Source organism: Lissotriton helveticus, chromosome 12 (genome assembly GCF_964261635.1).
Source record: "Lissotriton helveticus chromosome 12, aLisHel1.1, whole genome shotgun sequence".
Lineage (NCBI taxonomy): Eukaryota > Metazoa > Chordata > Amphibia > Caudata > Salamandridae > Lissotriton > Lissotriton helveticus.
This window is the reverse complement of record NC_136073.1, coordinates 747480220-747501708: the sequence shown is the minus strand read 5'-3', so window position 1 is coordinate 747501708 and position 21489 is coordinate 747480220. Positions and strand designations below refer to the sequence as shown.

The following is a 21489-nucleotide window of genomic DNA, read 5'->3' as shown; positions in this document are numbered from 1 at the left end:
GCTGTTCGGTAATGTTGTACCACAGCCGGTTTGGGCGAAAATTCGTCAGGAAAATCATGCGAATGAGTTAGGCGGTGATTGGGCTGCAATAATAGCGGCTGATGGCCGACAAGTTGGTGGGGCTAAGCCGGAGCAGGTCATTTCGGATCTGCCCCAGAGAATAATTACGTTCATGAAAACGCTTATGCCGGCGATGAGGGTAAACTGGGATAAATTAGCAGCTTGTAAGCAGAAGAAGGACGAGATTGTCTCTGATTTCTTTACTAGATTCGAAGAGGCATTTGTCGATCATAGTGGTCAAGATATGGGCACTGAGGGAGGCCAACGGTTGTTTGTTGACAAATTCGTGTTGAATTTGTTGCCTGAACTATGCAACAAATTGAAAAACTCAGAAAGTGCATGGGCTGTTTCAACAACTGCACAGATATTAGCAACGGCTCAATATTATGAGAATAGGGAAAAAGAAGAAAGTGATCGAGTAGATAAGAAAACGAAGGAGCTCAAAACGAAGGTTTTGTTGCAGCAAGCGTACCCTCCGCGTTCAAATCACACTGATTTGCAACAGCAATATAGACCACAATCGCAATCCTCCAGAATACAGTCACGTCCAGACTCCTCTGACTTCAGATCTATGCTTGGGTATAACCAGTGTGCATATTGTAGAAGAGAGGGGCATATAAAATATGATTGTCCCGCTTTGCGTGACCGCCTTAATGGTGTGTCGGCACGAGGGGGTCGTGGTGGTCCTCAACAAGCATCTCAAGGTAGAGGTCGCGGTGCCTTTCAAAATCAGACTGAGCGCCCTAACACGTCCTCGGACGCGAATAATTGTTTTGACCAGCGAAATGTAAGGTCCGATAAATCAGCGCAGTATTACGCGGACGACTATTACGTTGAACATGAGACTGTTGTAAACGATCGTTACTAGGACAGCCACCGACAGAGAGAGGGAGTAGTATCAGTTCCGGTTGATCAGAGTGGGCCTTACGTCGCAGTTGCTACATATGGCGTAGTTGAGCCTTTTCTGCTAGACACTGGTGCGACGAAAAGTTCCATCATGCATTCGAAACTCCCTGGCGCACCTTTGTCCGGCTTAACAAATGTTTCCGTTGGATTCTCTGGCGCCCCTGTTAGCAATCCTGTTTCTAGCCCTTTGCCCCTTGCAATTGGCCCTCGTGAGCTAGAGGCTCGATTGATTCTATCTACTGGTTGTGGTGAGAATCTTTTGGGTCTGGATTTGCTGAAACGGTTATACGCGACTTTGTATTGCTCTCCTGAAAAAGTGGAACTTACATTAGGTCGGAGAGTAATCTCTCCTATGTACTTGTCGATCGATAAACTCCCACCGGAATGGAGCTCCCTTCCTGCGTCTCTATGGGCCACAGGTCCCAATGACGTGGGTCTATTGGACATCCCACCTTATATGATCAAGCTGAAACCAAATGTGCGATTGCCACGTATACCACAGTATCGTATCTCCATTGAGGGAGAACGGGCGCTATTAACGATTGTACACGATCTGATCGAAAAGGGTGTCGTTGAAGAAACTCGGGGAAATGTGTGTAATAGTCCTGTGTTACCCATTTTAAAACGAACTGATCCATCTAAACCTCCTGTGTACCGTTTCATAATCGATTTGAGAGAAGTAAATAAAATCGTGATTCCACAATACCCCGTGGTCCCTGATATCACGACTTTGTTAACCCTGATTCCAGTGTCTGCCTCCTGGTTCACGGTGATCGACCTAAAGAATGCTTTCTTTAGTATCCCGATTGCTGAGGAAAGCAGAGATCTATTCGGATTCTCATTAGGAGGTCGCAGTTTTAGACTGAAACGCGCACCACAGGGCTATTGTGAGAGTCCGTCGATCTACAGTCAAGCCCTTAAAAGCCAACTTGATTCATTTATATTACCGGCAGGCGCAGCCTTGATTCAGTACGTTGACGACCTGTTGGTCGCCGCTGATACCGAAGATATTTGTAGAACTGCTACTGTATCATTGTTGCGGCATTTATGTGACTTACATCACAAGGTGTCACCTTCCAAGCTGCAATATTGTTGCCAAGAAGTAACTTACTTAGGTCACTTATTGTCAAAAGAAGGGAGAAGGTTGACCCCAGAGAGAATTGCAGCGATTGCCCGAATGACTGTGCCAAAAACTCAGAGAGATGTACGTGCCTTTCTAGGTATCACGTCATACTGCAGACAATGGATCCCAAATTTTTCACTATTGGCGAAACCATTGTTAGCTCTCACGTGCAAGGATGTTCCGACTCCTTTGCCATGGACTGGAGAGTGTCAAAAAGGTTTTTCTGAATTACGTGATGCGTTGTGTTCGGCTCCTGTGTTAGGTACTCCTGATTACAGTAAGCCGTTTACACTGTACGTTCACGAGAGGGATGGTTGTGCGTTGAGTGTTCTGGCGCAACAATTTGGTGACAAACAGCGCCCATGCGCATATTTTTCTTCGACCTTAGACCCAGTAGCTAGAGCTTTGCTGAGTTGTTTAAGAGCAACAGCGGCAGCTGCGGCGTCCATTCGACAGTCCGCAGGTCTGGTCATGGATAATATGCTTACGGTGATGGTTCCGCATGCAGTTGACACTCTCTTGAACCAAACGAAAACTCAACATTTGACGAGCGCAAGGTTGTCTGGGTATGAGCTGACGTTACTGGCTAGTCACATACGGATAAAACGGTGTAATGTGTTGAACCCAGCAACATTATTGCCGATCCATACAGAGTTGAGTGAGGTAGCACCACATGACTGTTATCTGAGAACCGAAGAGGAAACGAAAGGTCGTATTGACCTAAAAGATACCCCATTGGTAGATCCCGATGGTACTTTGTATGTTGATGATTCCTGTTTTAAGTTACCGAATGGTGATGCGACGACTGCGTATGCTGTAGTAACGTTGAGAACGGTTGTGGAATCTACGAGATTAAATCAGAACTCGGCTCAGGCAGCTGAGTTGGTCGCCTTGACGAGAGAGTGTGTGTTGTCCAGAGGAAAGCGGGTGAATGTGTTCACAGACAGCCAGTATGCTTTTGGTGTGGCACATAGTTTTGGGCGATTGTGGAAAGAAAGAGGATTCTTAACATCGCATGGCACAAAGATTCAGCATGGACAGCTTGTGAATGACCTTTTAGATGCACTCACATTGCCTAAACAGGTGGCCATAATTAAATGTAGTGCGCATCGAAAAGTGACAGATGATGTTGGTCTTGGTAATGCGTTTGCAGATGAGACTGCTAAGGAGACAGCGAAAGATCTGACAAATCGAATGTATGTTACAAGTTCAGTGAGATGGCCTGCGGAAACTAGTATGTGTGAGGACACAGTGGAGAGTGTGAAGGAAATACAGAATGAGGCCACTGAAATGGAAAAGACTAAGTGGAAAGAAAGCACGGTAAAATTAGATGAGGATGGATGTTGGGTTGATTTGTCAGAGAAGCAGAGATGGATGTTACCGGATGCATATGTGCTTGCTGTTGTTACAATGGCCCATGGCACAGCACATATTAACTCGAAGGGCATATGCAAGTTGTTGTCTCCTGTATGGAAGAATGATGGGATTACTAAATGTGCAGAGAGAGTGGTTAAGAATTGCATGGTATGTTTGATGCATAATCCCGGTAAGGGCACCCACACTCCACCTGGTCATTTTGCCCCTCCTACATGTCCTTTCGAAGTTATCCAATTAGACTTCATCCACATGGAGAGATGCAATAATTTAAAGTATGTGCTGGTTGTGGTTTGTGCGTTCTCCAGATGGATTGAGGCTTACCCTCTTAAGGATAATACTGCCCTATCCACAGCTAAAATTCTGCTCAAAGAGTATTTCCCCAGGTACGGCATGCCTCGGATTGTATGGTCGGACAACGGAAGTGAGTTTGTGGGAAGCGTGATGAAGAGTGTGTGTCGTGGTTTAGGAATATCCCAGAAATTTCATAGTGCTAATCATCCTCAGTCAGCGGGTTTGGTGGAAGGATACAATGGCACCCTGAAACTAAAACTTGCTAAAATTCAGGCAACAACTGGTTTATCATGGCCTGACACTTTGCCTCTAGCTCTCTTATCGACCAGGGCTACTGTACACTCACGAGTAGGGCTTAGCCCATATGAGATTGTGTTCGGCCGTCCTGCGAACATTTGGGGGGTTCCGAGGCCTAAAGAATTGAACAGACTTGAATATCCAATGTTAATTGATTATCTATATGATCTGACTGCTAAATTGAGTTTGATTCATCAACAGGTCTTTGAGGCTCTGCCGTCACAAACAGAGGGTCCTGGTCACCGGCTCCAACCAGGGGACTGGGTCCTCACTAGAAATTTCGGACGAAAACGCCATCTTGAGCCGAGATTTGTGGGACCCTTCCAGGTGCTACTAGCAACGAGGACGGCGGTTCGACTGGAGGGACGGAAACACTGGGTGCATGCCACCCACACCAAGAAGGTTCCGCTTCCTCTGCCGGCAGACACATGGATACGTAAAGGTTTTTCCTCGTCTGAAACTGACATTCCCCAGCGCTTTGTCCCATTTAGCGAAGCTCAGACCATAGGGAACACTTCAGTTTTATCTGACACCCCTGTTGATTCCTCTCAAACAATTTCCTTTCCTTCAACATTGGGGAATACAAGTGCTGAACAATTGCCTGGACAATCGAACACTCTTTCGCCATCCAATCCACTGTTTGAAGATCAGACTCGACCCGGAAGAAACCGATACTTTCTTCGTACACGCAATAAGAATGAATAAATTGTTGTAAATTGTTATCATTTTGATTTCAAAATACCCCCTCACAATCTGCCTTGACCATTGTGGACATTTTATTATGTATGTATTTCTTTTCCAGAACAGCTAGGAGACATATATGAAATTGATTATTTAACTGATTCAAACCTGCCATCTGGGTTGGCCGTAGGGCCGCACGGGCACTTCTTTCTGTTTAGCAGTTATTGACATTAGGTCAATTTCTTTTGTCGATTTCCGGGAACCCCTGGGAATTGATAATCGCTACCCAGAACGAAGTGCGTCAAGAACGTTGCGGGCGGTTGTTAGAGGATGGAGTTCTCCAAGCTGACGAAGATAAAGGAAAAGACGGTGCAAAGATCTAAATTGTACAGCACATTTCGAGCAAAGTGTTTTTTATTACAGGTTTTCATGTTGTTCCTAACTGTTTCTATGCTGCTGGTGGGTGGAGTATATTTTGGTTTTCTATCATTGCTGCCTTCTGCCTTACCCACCTCTCCTTCTCATGATCTAAATGTCGTCTCTACTGTTTCTCCACATTCTTTTCACCTACTGCCTCAACATGAACAAGTCAGACGTGCGGAATTTAGAAACAATTCCTTTGTGCAACTTTTGCATCAGCATCAGTTGGTGGTAAATACTACAAACTGTTGGGTGTGTGGGCTAATGCCACATACCATGGACAGGGGTATCCCATACTTGGTCCTTCCGTACAGCCCCCAAGGGTCAGTTCGGGCATTCCAAACCATGTTCCGTAGTGCACTAGATTCCTACCCCCATCGAGAGCCACGCTCAGCAAACTTTGGTCCTGGCCCGTATCACAAGTCTCTAATGATAGCTCTTGCCGATCTAAATAGAGATATCTTCGATACGTCACTTATGCCAGAAGAGGAGGTGCAAACCTATAAGTACCTTAGTGAGGCTGAGTACAGTATATCAGTGGGTGATAGGCAGCTTAAAAGCTCATCTCCAATCTGGATTGTACCTCACCTAGGCCACTTTTGTCTGCAAGGTCGTGGCCGAAATCCAAGAGCCCAGCTTGGGAAGAGTGCTTGTGTGGATACTTACGTTCTACCGATGCTCTCTTCCCCTGTCTTTCTGACTGCCAAGGGTACCTATTTTGTATGTTATGACCGAGCATATACGTGGTTACCACATGACTTCTCAGGTACCTGCTATATTGCAAATCTCTTGCCCCCGACTTTCACTGTTGCTGCCGACTATCACAAAACCAGAGTTGTGAGAGGTGTTATTAGTAAAGAGGATACTTCCGGTCAAGAAGCAGGAGACTTCTTCAAGGGTTTTCTACCGTTTTGGGGCCCCATGGTCAATAGCAGAAATCTGAGACTGTTAACTCGTGTAGTACAGTCAACTGCTAACATAACTGCAAGTGCCCTTGGTAACCTGACAGCAGAGCTTCAAGCGGATAGGCTTATGACGTTACAGAACCGTATGGTTCTAGACGTTGTACTAGCAGATAGAGGTGGTGTGTGTAAGGTCATCCATTCGAGCTGCTGCATTTTTATACCTGATAACGCTCCAACTGTCTATCAAGCCATCTCAAAGTTGCATAAAATCTCGGAGTCCATACACGAGGACGAGGGAGATTGGACGCTTCTAGGATGGTTTTGGGGTCTAATGTCGACTTGGGGTTGGAAGATTCTGATGATTATAGGGGTTGTAGTGACATTTCTGTTCACGTGTTGCCTTTGTGTACAGTGTGGTCCTGCCTTATGTGGCCTTTGTGCCACAGCGTGTATAAGAAGGCCACCTGTTTCCAAGGAGGCATTGATGGATAGAGTTATGTTCCAACAACATCTGAATGATCTGATGAATATCGAGATCGACTCCGACTTCGACTAGTTCTTGCCTACATGAGGGCAAAAGGAGCGTCTGAGGTTCCGTAAAAATCGTTACGACGTTTTGGGCACCGCCGAATATGGACGAATGTGGTATCAATGAACCGTAAATGACGAGTTGTGTAAGTGTACGCGTTTTCGCCATACTACTCAGAAGAGCTCCTCACAATTACAGGTTTCCTTAAATGGGCGCTCGGGTTCCATTTTAGATACGGCATCCATTTTGTTGCTTGCCCTCACGTAGTCAGCGAACAGGCAACTGTCCGCATCGTGACCCTTTTGTTCCCAAGCTTCACGGAAGAAGCATATGCCTTTTCATGCGTCTTTTATGGGTAGGGGGAGGACACTGCTAAAGCAGTTGTCTCCGCTCGGAGGTGATCCTGCCGTGCCGGTCTATTGTTTCAGCCTCGCACGTGCTGGGATCAAGTCCTTTTAGGCTACGATTACGCATCCAATATTATCCTCACACTCCCTCTTCCCTGTTGTCTGACTTCCTTGCAGCTGTTCTTGTGTCTTTCTCTTGTTTATTTACAACTCAAGTGGAATGTACCTAATGGTGGGAAGATGTGCTTTTACAGTTGGAACTGGTGATGTTAATGTAATTATGTTCCGGTGCTATGAATACATGAAAGCGATCCTTTGAATTTTACTGTGGGAAATGAGTTGTAACCTTTTGCTTACATATTGTGCAATGACAAAATCCTGTATAAAAGAGAGCGACTCACATATGCAAAGGGAGCAGACTCTCAGAACCTACACTCTGTTGTAGTTCTTGTGACTTTTGCCTCCCTGCAGTAATAAACCCTGATCTTTGACGCACAAGGAAGTGTCCCGTGTCTCTGTCTTTAGTGCGCCAGAACAGGTATCTCACGAAGGTTCTAGGTGTTGTCCCCTGGCACCGCTGGGCCTTAAATAGCCCAGTCCTTCAGTGTCCTGCTCATGCAGTGGCACCCTTTCACTTAGAACAAAGCACGCTGCCTTCAGGATTGTAGGGGCCTGCTATAGGGGTGACTTATAGGTTTTAAGTGCAGTGACCCTTAGATATAGTAAACCTATATCTCAAGTAAGTAGTACATGCACCAACACACACAGGCTGCAGTGGCAGGCTTGTTGTTCCATTTTGCATGGCCTCTCATGGGTGGCATAATACATACTTCAGCCCATGGGAGGCCTCTGGGGTACCTGTGCCCTGAGTACATGTGTACCATATACTAGGGACTGACAAGGGTACCCCAGTATGCAATAAGGAGTGTACCTAAGTACATGGCATAACAGTTTAAGGAGAAAGCAGATAGACTGGGGTCCTGATTAGCAGGATCCCAGCCGGACTAGTCAAGAACAGTATTACATTTAGCAAAAAGTGGGGGTAACCATAAGAAGCAGATCCTACTTTCCTACACCCGGCATCTCCACCAAGCTCCTCAGAAGGCTCCAGATCATACAGAGAGCTGCATCCAGACTCACCCTGGACCTCCCCAAATGATTCACATCGCTCCCCCACCCAACTGGGAGACCTCCAGTGGCTCCCCATCCAGAAGAGATACCAGTTCAAGATCCTCACACACGCCTGCAAAGCCCTCCACAACCTAGGAACTGCCTACTTCAACCATCAACTGAACTTCCACCAACCCACAAAACACATGCGCTCCCCTTGACTCGCCCTCCCACACACACCTGCATACGTCACAGCCGCAGTGGTGGCTGCGTCGTCTACATCACTGCCAAGACCTGGAACGACCTACCCCTCCAGCTCCGTACAGCCTCCTCATTGGCAGACTTTAGAAAGAGACTCAAGATCTGGCTCTTTGATGGAGACACAGTGCTCAGATACCCCTAGGGGTGACAGTGTTGCAATTTATAAATGTTATTGCTTGATGATTGATTGATTGATTGATTGTGATATAGAAATGTTATTGCTTTAACAAGCATACCAAAGAATGGTATTGCTTAACTTACAACATTCACCTTCTCGCCCTGTGAGTTCCAAATGCTTCTGCAGAGCAATTGCAGCTGAAAGTCACTGGACGAGGATCCTATGGTCGTGGGCTCCTTCATTAATCTTAAATAAACTCTTTCAAAAAGAGATGCGTCTGGCTTTGGAACCTTTACTCTACAGTTACCAAGTTTAAAAATGACAACATTATACTATGGCAAAATGTGCTGCTTTACGCTGCATAATTGGCCTATTTTCTTGCATAATTTAGTCAAACCTGCTGCATAATTTGGCCCTCCCCTGCCGCACAATTCCAGTGACAATAATTACAAGAAGGGCCACTAGAATTATGCGATTGTGCATCTGTGGTGTTTTTCGCAAAATTATACTTTTGCTGCATTTGCCACATAATTCATCATCTGCTGCATAATCTGCAGATTTTAACAAAATAAATGTTTCTAGCTCAAAAAGTTTGAAAGTTACTAACAATGCAGCGCCACAAGTTGCCACCCAGTGGAAGGCCCTTTGCAAAGTTTGCCTAGTGAGCTTTTTTTGCTTATTGCTATATTTGGGTGTTAAACTGATAATAATGAGGTGCAACCAATGCCCAGAAAGTGTTAACATGTGTAAAACTGATAAAATATTGATGTAATGCTATTATAAAACGTCCCGAATTACGCCGCATAATTTGCATTTTCTTGCTGCACAATTTACTCAACCATTCTGCATGATTTGGCCCTCCCAACCACCTGTTTGTACATCAACTGCATTACCATAGAGTATTACAGTATTGATGAGGGTCAGATATGGTTATGTATTTTACATTACTATATATCAGCCAGGATGGAAACAGATTAGCCCTTCATGAATTACCAGGACATATGAAGTTCTTACAGTGTTTTCCAGCAAGAGGGACGTTTGGTGGTTGGGCTGTTGCACATCTGCAGACTGTAGATTGTACTTGAAGAGGGTATTAGGTCCATGACCAAATAAAGTCAAAACCAGCCTAAAAATATCTTGTGTTTTGGCTAAAAGAGAGGGTCACAGCAGCCAAACATATAAAACAGCTAAACTTAAAAACCAACAGAATAATCCTCTCACGTAGTGTCAAGCCCAACAGTAGAGCCCATGCTGACAGTACTCAGGGCAAAATAAATTCCAGCAATTAATTATGGCCACCTGGCCTTCTCAGGAGCTTTAGAGAAAATCATAACCACAGCCCAGACAAAAGCATATAAGACAGTGCTATAGTTATATTTCATATTGGTACCCTAATATAGGTCCAGGGAACATCATACACTTTCCCTACATCATCTACCCTTCATTTCATAGGAACGAGCCTTATAAGGACAGCACTCCTCATAAGGACAGAATGCCTTATAGGGACAGAACGCCTTATTAGGACTGATGCCTTTTATGGACTAAACCTTTCACCTACTTCCATGCAGAGGGAGGGTTTTTCCAATCGATATTGCTAAGACGTCATCCTTAGCACGTATTAATAATTTATGAGAACACTACCCGGGGGGTATACTTCACCTCTCCTATCTATGCACAAGATTTCATCCCCAATGTCATCCTCATACTAAACAATAGCTTACATACGCACATGGACTGTATAAATACAGCACCTCTTGCTATCAGTAGGCAGGAGGGAACCTAGACTTCAAGGCCGACACACTGACCAGAGAAGCTGAGACTCCTGCATGCAGTCGCTCCAGCTGACAGTGGTCTAACCAACCCTTGTGGGGTGTCCAACTCGAGTCCAGGACGAAGTCCCACACTCTCACTATTCAGGTAATGGGGTTCGACTAAATCCTAGCGGGATTATTGGCTCCTAGGCTTATTAGCTCTTTCACACCTACTCACATGCTAGGTACACTTAGGTACATCTAGGCAGGGATCTTAGGAGTATGTGCTTTATTTTATAAATGCATTTTATATTCATGTGTTCATGACTATTGTAAAATGGTAGAACTGTACTATCCTTTTATATTCACTGTACTGCTGATCCTATATCTCTGCTACTGTTTAACAGTTATTGCAGCACATATATTTTACACGAGAAGAACTGTGCAATAAATTCTTATTGTAACACGCCCAACTGTTTCTTCCGTGCATCTCTCTGAGACTGAATTAGCAAGCACGAGTGACTGAGCGAAAAATAGTACATTGTTTCCACGAGTCTGAGGAATCTGGGTTTGTTGTGTTCTAAGGTTGCCAAAAACAAATCTCTCTGATAATAGGAGATTCTAGTGGCACTGTGAGCTAGCTAATGCAAATTAGGCTAACATAAGCGGTGGGGGTGCACTGTGTCAGTCTATCACCCAACCCACAGTGTAGGTTATCCAAAAGCGCAGGTTCTGCATGAGGGTATTATAGGAACTACACTACACTGGCCATCCCAGGAGCTTTAGAGAAACTCATAACCATATAAGACAGTGCTGCAGGTTCCCAGACAAGTAAGGGTCATCAGGTTATGGTTGGAATTAGGTCTCAGCAGACCAGACCTGGCACAACAAGGGGACCTAATAAAGTATTACATCAGGGTTCTTAAAGTCCCTGATACCTCTCTTAAACATCATTTGAAAATGATCTTCAGTGAAGCGAATTCCCTGAGGCACACCAAGCTGGGCAAAGCAAGAAGAACCCTGAAAATAGAGGTAGATGCCCTTAAAAGAGATCCCAAACGCCGCCTGGGCAAATGCAGTGAAGCGGCAGGTTCGGTCTATCTCGTTCGAATTGGATCGAGCCTCACTCTACCACAATGGCACTGGACAAGTCGTACATCCCAGGAAAAGCCCAACATTACTTGCGAGATGCACTCTCAGCTCAAGTCCGAAGTAAAATTGTGTTCATGCGGCTTATGTCCCTTAAGATTACGGACTTTAATCCAACATGGGCATGAAAAGACAGTGCAGTCTCCTGTTGGCTCTGCAATTATCATAGAGAAACTTGGTTACATCTTCTATTTTGCTGCCCTAAATTGGCTGGTGATCGTCACCGACTGCTACACTCGATTCTAAGGGTCAAGGGCACGAGGTCCTACATGGAGGCTTTGGATTGGTGCTTTTCATATACAAAGACCTGCCTACTCGCAAGAGCAGGGAAATGTATTAATCAAATCAGAATTGCACTTGATGCCCAGTTACAGATGTCAGAATCTAGGATCGGTACCAATCAGGAACAAAGTTTGTATGTGCCCTCGCAACACTAGCAGGCCAAGCATGTAACCAATTGAGGGACAACCACATTGATAACTCAACAACAAAGGAAGCAGCGTGGCCCAGCAACTGGTACATTTGGAACTTCACAACCAAGGCCACTGGGCTATTATAAAGGGCAGCAGCACTATCACAACAGCAATCATGCTAAGAGACAACAACCGACCAGCTCCGATCCTCAAGGATGAGTACCGCTTGGCATGCCCGACGAGGACAACAAATCGGTGCGGAGTGCCCACACATAAGAAAGACTCCTGGCAACTCCCATGAACCGCTCTACTCAGGGATTAGAATTTACAAAACCTTAACATCTTGGGAGAAATGTCAGTGCACGATATATTGTTCACCCGACGGCAATGACTCCACTCAACTGATTTTATTGTAATGATTAAACACTTGGCACATATGGAATAAAAAAGGATCTCACCAATTGAAGGGACCTTAGCCAGTTCAGGGCGTTTTAGGTAAATAAGGGATGGTTGGCCGGGAGAGGGGGGAGGGGACCAGAATCTATTGACCTTTAAACAGGTTCCGGGGCAATGCTTGCACAACAGAAGTAAAACCCTATCCTAAAGGTAACAAATTTACACTTTTTAAACCATTTTTAAGGAAAAGTTAGCGCAAATAAAATGCATTATCCCGCTTGTAGGCTAAGAAGGGTCCAAGTAATAATTGGTGTACTTACAGGCATGGTGCGTTTTAACTTCAAGGGATGGGAGGCAGGTACTGGGGCGGAGGGGCGTTGATTAAGTGTTTTTATACTGTAAGTCAAGTCAAATTTATTCAAATGTTCGGTCTTTACACTATATAATATCATTACATTACTTAAAACATCCAATATATAAAGAACATTTATATAAAAAATAGAATCTTCGTTCATTATTCTACACTTCGTAAAAGCAAAGACCTATCCAAAAAGTGCTGCACCACAACGTCATCCTCATCTTAAAAACCATCATCATAAAACTATATTAAATTATTTGGTTTTCTTCTACAGTTCTTCACAATTCCTTTAGATACAAATTCATGAATGTAACCCCCCTCCAGACCAGCGGAATCGAAGACCCACCCGACCAGGTGGCTACAGCTTCCCTGCATGTTCATACATTCATATTAATGAATATTTCTTTTAAAAATATCTTTCTTTCTTCTAAAAACTTCGGACATGCACAGAGAATATGTGCTAGGGATTCATGTTTGTAGTTGCACAGTCTGTAGTCTCGAATTTGGTAATGGTGTTTCCAGGAGGAGATCAAATCCTTTGCTTACCACATACCAAAACCTAAATTCATAAATTGGTTCTTTAAAAATTATGAGAAACGTGCTGATAAATAAACCTGCGGTTTCCTGGTTCCATATGAATTAATCACCGTCCAGGCATGACGTCTTTGAAATAAGTTGTTTTCATCTGTTATATTAGACAGGATTTTGTCGACCGATTTAAGGCTTTGTTAAAGGCCTGTTTCCCCATTCCTGAGTTCCAAATTTCTTGAACTCAAAGATCCTCAATAACTTGTGCTAAGTAACAGCCCCAGGAACCTTGTGTTTTCTTCTCTCTCTGAGCTTCTATTTCTTTCCAGCACAAATTCTCAATAGAATCTATTGTGGCTGCTCTAAGACTTCCACATAATTTAATCAAAGCACTTTTACTCCGATGTAATTGATTGGTCAGACCAAACTCTAAACGGACTTGAGCAGGTGATGCTGCTTGCTGTATAAGGAAGACATTTTTATAAACCTTTGTTTGGATATTATTTAAGATTGCAATTTCACAACCCCTCATAATTTCACTACCATATGTGACAGAAGGCATTAACTGTGCCGACATAACAGATAATAGGTGGCTGTAAGGACAGCTTAATTTATTTTTTTATAAATTGAAGCCATAGATAAGACTTTGCGCTTTAGCCCTCATTGCTAGAGACTGATATTTATAACTCAGATTTCTCTCGATTTTAAACCCCAGGTGTTTGTATGAGGTAACCACCTTAACTTTTATTCTGTCCAAAAACCACGCATGTTTTTTGAATTTGGCATCCACTAACCGCACTGTGTTTTTATACTGTAAAGATTTTAAGTAATCGCATGGTAGGTTCACTGTCTTGAAATCTATTCGGATCATTATCAAAAAGGGTTGTATTTTAAAAGCTCACTTTAAAGTTTACTGCACAAAATAACGTTAGCTTACATCTACCGCATTACCTCCATCAACTTTATATCTATCATATATTTATTGTCATTCTGTCCTGAGTTTGGAAATGTGTTGCAAATATGATGAATCATTTTATCTAAACTCCACTTTTGTTCATTGATTTGTTAATGTCACTATATAATAATGAAAGCAAAAAGAGAAAAAATGAGATACAATAAATACATTAAAAAAATATAGTAATATCTGTGTATTATTGATTTGTCCATAGATTATATACGGTTTAGTTTATGTATTACACCTAGAATATATTTGTATATGTTAATTTAACTTGCTATATATAGTCTTTTTACCTAATGCAAAATAACGTTTTGTGCAGACTTTACAAAGTGGAACTCTAAAAACTCTCTTTTAAAGAACTATAACGAAGATGCAGTATTGTGTGCATATTGTCGAGTTACATACATAGTGAGTGTGATACTTCAAATGTCAAGCACCCACAATCATCTTCGGTGAAATGCCCTCGATATATAAATAAATCTGCACGAACCAGGTGGTTTATGTATGGTTTTTTTTCGGGGTGTTATGAGAGTTCCAGTTCAGTTACTGTTGAGAAACCTGGTCTGGGCTTCCCAGCTGGCAGAGCCGACCATCTACACCCCACATACACACCCCACCCGATACTGACAGCCCGCAGATGTATTTGACCACGCCCTGTCAGTCGCATAAAGACTCCTATTTTCTTTCAGGCCGAAAAATCCTCTTTATCACGGGACTCCCCATAATCTAGCATCCCACATAATCGGGGTCGTACACTAGATACACCTCAAGCACGGCCTGCCAAAGCAGGACTGAGACACAGACGTCGCGGCGCCCGTGACGTAGTGTTCAGCCCGGATGGCTCCAACCACGCAAGTGTCCTTGTTCTATGGGAGCGGAGTACACTCGGGTGTACAGGAAGCAACGCACTCGTGACGTATGGTACAGCCCGGATGGCTTCCGTCGGCGGAAGTATACCGCCCAGCACCGGTCCTGCTCGGATGGGTCATAGGGGGCCACTAGCTGCCTTGGGCCCGGACTCTTTTCACCCAACGGGAGAGCCACAAGCCATCCAGTGAGCGTCCGGGAGCCCGTGACGGCAGGACTGAAAGCAGGTACCGTCTGTGCCAGGAGTGCCCCACTGTCAGGAAGGGAGGACCCAGGCGCCCTGGTGGGGGTCTCCTACACAAACACACTCACTGCCACAGGGGCCTCGATCCGACCAAAGCTGAACGCAGCCCTGCTCCGGGTTGAGGCTTTTGTGGTGCCATCCCCCATCTGGAGTACTTACCGGGGCGGCAGGGACGTTAGGGGGCTGAGCCTCAGTGAATCCCCAGAAACACAGGCCCCGACCAGTGTCTCTCCCCCCTCTCCCGTCCCAGGTGTGCAAACGTTTGTAACCTAGGGAGCCAATAGAGCAGTCCCTTTTCTAAGCACTCAACTTCCATCACACTGTCCGCCAGCTGGCACGCGCTACCTGGATATTAACCATCAACAGTAAAGGGGCATTTTCGATGGGCTATTTCCGCGTGACAGCTGTTGGCTTTAGTGTCACGCGGGATGCTTGAGACTCACTATCTCTGTTCACAAAGTGTAGTAGCTGAACAGCCGGCCAGGCCCCTCCCCAAACTGTGAAACAAGAAAAGCCTGATTAGGGGGAAGGCTATGGGCAACATTGAAAAAGCCAGCTTTTTTTAACCTGTAATTATCTGTAGGCACTGTTGTAATAGTTTTGGGTTTTTTTCCAGGCATTTTTTTAAATTCTGTTTGTGGTAGGAAAGGGTTCCTATTGGGGAAGTGCTTTATACTTCTTCCAATGATCCACAGGGTACCTAAATGCCACCTCCAATTAAATTGCGATATATAAAGTATCAAGGTCTTGTAAATATGAATTTTCACAGAGCTTAACTCGTTTGCACTTATTACAGTACAGACATACTATTTTAACCTATGGAACCACTTGACTTAAACTATTATAATTTATGTTTCAGTACTTTACCTTCGATTTCACTATCAATTAAAAAACATGCACGCAGTACCATTCAATGGAGGTTGGTGGCATTATCGCTCAAATCTTTCCATATTTTTACAGTGTGATTGCTTGGGTAGTGCCATCGTTTGATTTGAGTATATAAAACATTGCTACCCTGTTGTAGCCTCAGATTAAAAAAACAAAACGTAAGAGGTCTTGTCCTGTTTACATTTGTATGATTGGATATGCTTCCAAGATAATGCTTGTTTTCTGCATTTTAAGGCAGACAAAAGTAATATTTATTGTTTGATTAATATCATACAATGTTCAATCCTAATCCACACGTATCAAAAACAGATTTGCTTTAAGACTAATACATTAGGCACGTTAGAATGTTTTCAAACTGCAAATCTAACAATCCTCATTAAAATGCCTTTAGGTGGCCACCTTAGGTTTCTAAAAGTATTAGAATACTCAGCTTTGCCTTCGAAGCAATCGTATAGTGCAAATCAACTTGTTTAAGTGTGCAATTTTAGGCCCTCCTAGTGAACACGTCTATGAGTACAAGAAACATATTTTTGATAACATCAAATTATAAGAGCCTCATTTTCCTTCTTGTCAATATCAGATTTAAAAAGTGCATATATTTTCTAGTGCAAGTCATGTTGTGCAAAATAGCTTTTATGTATAGATAGTTGGGCACTCTTTAACAATGGTTATACAAGTTCAATCAACAAGGTTTACTGGAGGCGATTCACTTGAGTCTAGTTTCCTTTTTACCAGTATCAACATTTTTGTAAAGGTAGAGTTCAAGCCTATCTCTGTTGATGTAAAACACAATATCAGTACTGGCCTACAGGAGAGTATTCCCTGAATATTAAATGTTTCTATAATAGGTCCCTTCTTCCTTACATCAGTTTTTGGCATACACAGACCAAATAGATAATGTTTTCTTCCGCTTTCTTGCATAGTCGTCGGTACATGGGTTTTGTTGTGCGCAGCCATGGCATCGCATGAGATAACCCTGGGAGAAGGCCAAATTGTGCTTTAATAAAAAAAGTAAAAAACAGTTTTATAGACCAAGTTGTTTATAAGTAAGACTGTAATTTAGACGTTTTGTACTCGTTAAACATCATCCATGCACTTGCTCTATTCGAAAAGGAGTCTTTGTCTTCCAGCGTCGAAGATCATTATTCCTTTGATTACTGTTGTTTTTTTTTTTTTTTTAACGAAGATGCTGATCTTATCGACATGTCCCAAATCGAATGTGCTGAGAACTCGTCTGGAGCTATTTGTAGGTACTTCCAGAACTGCCAATTTTGTTTTACTTGTATTTCCTGCCAGAGTGATTGACACATTGAGTTGGAAATATTTGTTTTTATTCTTTTCCATACCTTTATATATATTGACCTTTCTTTGCAATGAGCAGATAGAGTAACCCAAAGTCTAAGCTAAATTGGGCTGGTGACGCATTGCAAGTGAGACGGAAAAGAAGCGTAAACATTTTTGTAATAATATTGTTCAAGGTTATAGAATCCCTACCACAAAGTGCCTTTCTTCCCTAGGTAATGCTAGGCAGAAATTTTGCGTTTATTACCTTTAAAAGTGCGAGATGGGTCCTTCCAAGGACCACTGCAAGGTACGGAATGCCATGAATAAGGTGCTACCTCTCCTTTGCAGGCCCAGTTTGTGTTGCTGAAATTAGCCCTTATCATCAAATAGTACTCCCATGTACCTGTAAGTTTTTACTTGCTCCAGTTGGAAATACCATTTGTATATTTTCTATGTCTAATTATCGACTTCCATCACTTTTGTTTTTGTCTAATTTTTTGCCATTTGCCAAAGAGTAGTTTGATATTCTGTTTATAAGGTCTTGTAACCCTATCTTTGTTTGGCTTAGTAGAATGACATCAGTATATAGTAAATTTGATATACGTCTTTCTGCTAACTTAGGGGGGGTGAGCGTTTTCGGTGTCCGGGTTGTGTGTTAGATCCAATAATACCAAGTTAAATAGATATGGAGCAAGAACCCACCCTGGCTTTAGCCCCAAAGAGTTTTACATTTTTCTTGATAGGTGTCAACCGTCACCTATTCGCACTCTAATCCAAGTGTCGGAGTACAGTGATAGAATTGCTTTTAGGAGGCCAGCTGATATTCCTTTTTTCTCCAACTGTTCCCAAAGAGTTTGCCGATGTACACAGTCAAAAGCAGTTTTAAATTCCACAAAGCATGGGTATAGTGGTTGCTTCCTGGATTTATATTTGTCAATTAGAATTGAGTGCTAAGATATTAGTCTTGGTACTCAGCCCTTGCATAAAGCACAACTGGTTTGGCGTAATTATCTGCTTCTCTGTTGCCCATTTTGATAGCTCTTGTCAGGAAAATTCCTTTGAAGAGTTTAGCCTCTGTACCTTGCAATGTAATGAAACGATAATTGGCTGGTTGTGCCCAGTCGCCATTTTTATAGATGTGTGAAATTATTGAGCCTTTCCATGACTCCTAGTTAACAACTGAACTGCTTTATTAAAAACTCCTGCCTGCTATCCTGCCCAAACAATATAATCTTTATACAGGGCAAATGGAATTACGTTTGACCCAGGAGCTCCTTCTTGTCTCTCTTTTCTGATGAGTTTGCATACTTGATCTTCTGTTATATTTAGTTCAGTTTCAAAACACGTTTTGTCTTCTGTTCTTTTTGTAACTATCTGACCTAACACATTGGTTAACTTCTGGGTTGTGATTGATTTAAGTGTGTTGTTACTATCCACTTGGCTTCCGTTAGTGTAGATGTAATTGTTGTGTTAGTTCTATTTAAGCTGTTGATCATTTTCCAGAAGTCTCTTGAATTTTTCATCCCAGATTAGCCTCCGTAAGTCTGTGTTTGTCCTCTTTAGTTTGGAGCGGAGGTCTTGATTATCAGGACACTTCTTTATCTGTCTCGTTATTCTATTGCGATTTCTATGAAATGTACAACTTGTGAGTGATAGTTTAATCCTTCTTGATGCTTGAGCTTGACAGCTAGGTTGTTGTTTATTATAATTTTATGACAAATAAGTGGCCATTCTTTTCTTTATAAAAGTGCCTATTTAGCTGTTACAGTGAGGGAATCCGCTAAAAGGCAGTGCTCAACCAGTGTAAGTGCTGTGTTCATGAGTGAGGCTTGGAATCTTCCGACCAGTATAGCCTCCTGTAGTTTACCATTGTCAACTTCCCAGGAAGTGTCTTAAACTTCTGATGTTTTAAACCTTGAAGCTTAATCTCCTTAATTTGTTGGCCATGGTCACTTCCGTTTGTTCTTGCAATCCAATAGGAGGATATCATTTGGAATAAGCTCAGGGGTACAATTGAATAGTAATTTCGCAATTTTTTACCAAGTCCTTGGTAGGTCTTAATGTAAATACTCAGGCAACTTATTTCTTTCCTATCCCAACATAATATTTCTTAATACGCAGAGCTCATGACCACAGAATAATAGAAAAATATAACAAAATATTGTATCCTTGATAATAGAATCAACAAAGCGATATCTATGTATATATGTGTGTATGTGTGTGTATATATATATATATATATATATATATATATATATATATACATAATCTCATTTGAAGAAACAAGCTGCAGCCCAATTCCTTAAGACTGAATACTTTTATTAGTTACAGTGAAAACGCCCAACGCGTTTCGGAGTGGCTGCTCCTTGTTCACGGGTCAATCCTGTTTGCTTTCTCCATACGTAAATATTAGTGCAATATTACAAAAAGGTAGGACTACATGATCTTATACATCATAATGCAACTCAGCAGCCTTTTTGAAATGATCATTTCTATTTTAAATAATCAAGCATAACATATTTCCCATGCTCATTTTTAAAAACAATTGATAATCCATTGGTTCATTTGAAAATTTCAAATACATGATCCAATTTTACAGCATGAAACCATTATATTTTGTAATGTAGACAGACTACCTCAAGGTTTACATGTCTCATATTTTTAGTTCTCCCTAACGATTCTATGTTCTTGCCCCAGTTGGCAATTACCCTCGGTAGTGTCCCTTTTGATATTCAGTTTTGCCCCAGTGAGCTATATTCATTCTGGTAATGTACCACAAAAAAAATCTTAATATTCAACCAATTTATCAAACGGGGCAACCAACTGTTCGGGATTGACCCAGATATATCAAGCTCTTTTGCATTCCTCTTCTTCAGATGACAATCGCCATGTCTCTTACAAGAATAAAACTCAATGCATGATCAATTAAGATCAATCCTATTACCATTAAAAACAACAAACCTGATACTTAGAAATGCATATAAAATAAAAAAATTGTTTTCTAAAGATACACTTACTCCACTTCTAAAGTTTAACCAAAGTGAAAATATATATATATATATATATATATATATATATATATATATATATATAATATATATATGTATGTATGTATATATTCCACAATCCTCAGCTGGGCGATGGAAGTTCTTTCCCCACCGTTTCGACCGCGGACACGGACCAGCAGATAGGTTCAATTTTTCTTTATTAGTTGTAAACTGCCGCCATAATGTTTCGGTTCCTCCAAGCCTTGATCACATGACAATGTGACATTGGCTATCCACAGTTTTTAAAGTGACGGTTGTAGGAAGGTGGATACCTGACTATGGTTACCCCAGATTTTTTTTTGCCTTGTGTTTAGCTGGTTTTCGACTTATTTGGCCTGGGATCCTGCTAATCAGGGCCCCAGGCCATCTGCACCCTCTATAAAATGTACTCCATGTACCTTAGGCACATACCTAATTGGATATTGGGTCACTCTTGTGAGTCCCTGTATAGTGTACCATAGGTGTCAAGGGGACAGGTGCACCCAAGGCCTACCAGGGGCTGCAGCATGTCTTATGACACCCCTGGCTGGCCATCCCAACTGACACAGCTGGCTGATCACTCAGCTGGGGCAAGGTCGTGTAATCACCCCTTGCTTAGGTATAGTATTCCTATACCTACCATTATATATAGACACATATGCACCTATAAGTCACTCCTATGGCAGTCCTTAACAATCCTGAAGGCAGAGTGCTTGGTTTTATGTGAGATAAGGCTCTAGCATGAGCTGAGCCTGTCTGCAGTTTTCGGAACCATGTCCTTATAGCTGTTCTATGATATAGCCATACCATATACTCTTAAGTGCATTATAATCCTCGCAGTTGAATGCTAACTTTGGTTTGGCTTTATCAAAACATGTCGTGTAAGGTTTCATACGCTTTGGAATACTACCCCCTCGCCAGTTCTGGTGACTGGGGTAGCATTCCACCCTTCTAGAGGGAGAAGACACGCTGTTCGTACTAATCCCGGTTAAAGTTAACCAGAGCCTCAACATCACAAAATGGATGCTGCTGCCACAGACACAAGTCTGACCTCCTGCTGCTGGGAGTCCTTCCAGCGAGGGAGGCTTGGACAATAGGTTTCCTGTCTTGGGAGGTGCTAGCACCACCCCAGACAGGCCATAGTGTATTGGGGCAGGGAGGGCTGAATGAAATGAGACACTGCCTGGGGCACACAACATGTC

At 42.6% G+C, this 21489-nt stretch overlaps 1 protein-coding gene across 1 annotated transcript in view; it reads left to right on the top strand.

Moving 5' to 3' along the window:
- The first annotated feature begins 14865 nt into the window (after positions 1–14865).
- DEDD (death effector domain containing) overlaps positions 14866–21489 on the top strand; it is a 153657-nt gene continuing 147033 nt past the window's right edge. Inside the window, exon 1 of the mRNA XM_078668367.1 lies at positions 14866–15072. The gene's annotated coding sequence lies outside the window, so the exon portion shown is untranslated. The remainder of the gene's footprint in view (positions 15073–21489) is intronic.